This window comes from Sesamum indicum, unplaced genomic scaffold, assembly GCF_000512975.1.
Source record: "Sesamum indicum cultivar Zhongzhi No. 13 unplaced genomic scaffold, S_indicum_v1.0 scaffold00186, whole genome shotgun sequence".
Lineage (NCBI taxonomy): Eukaryota > Viridiplantae > Streptophyta > Magnoliopsida > Lamiales > Pedaliaceae > Sesamum > Sesamum indicum.
This window is the reverse complement of record NW_011628082.1, coordinates 177,867-178,675: the sequence shown is the minus strand read 5'-3', so window position 1 is coordinate 178,675 and position 809 is coordinate 177,867.

The following is an 809-nucleotide window of genomic DNA, read 5'->3' as shown; positions in this document are numbered from 1 at the left end:
CGCGCGCAGGCAGACGGGCGCCCGTGCAGGCAGCCCCGCCTGTGCGAGCGCGCCTGTGCGGAAACAGCCCCGCCTGCGCGCGCGCCTCTGTGCGGACCTTGCCAATGTGCGCCCGCGCGCCTGTGCGGACACTGCATGAAAATTTACACGTCACCGCAAAATCACATGACTAATTCATTTTTGTTGAAATAATTTATTATTGCGTTATGAAAATATTTATTGAATTATTTTAATTATTAAAAAGATAATAAATAAAAGGGAAAAAACGGGAAAATATGAAGACACGTTAGAATAATATTTTAATTTTTTACGCATCGTATTTGTATCGCGAAATATTTATTTTATTATATTCAGTTATATTATGCGTTCCAAAAGTTTGAAAAAGCATCGGGAAAAATTGGAGGGTTCACGTTCAAATTCCTTGTTTTCCAACAAAAATATTATGCATATACGAGCATTGTGTCTTCATGTGCACTTCTATACGAGTTATCAGATGGAGCAACATCGATGTCTTGCGGGAACGCCCTATGAATTGTCTTCCCACAATCATCAAAATCGGACAAATAAGCTTCGGGATGTTTCAAAACCTGACAAATAAGTCGTGGGCAAGATGTATTTTGCATTCAAATGTTATCATTGGAATGAATGTTTCAAACATTGCCGAATAATGGGGTGATGGAAGGCGACGGCCACGACCGTAGTGGCGGACGGCAGCAGACGCCCCAATCCTCACAGGCCGACAGCAGCAGACGGCGTGCCCCTGCCGATGTGCACGCCTGCAGACGGACGGCCGCAGACGCCGCAGCACT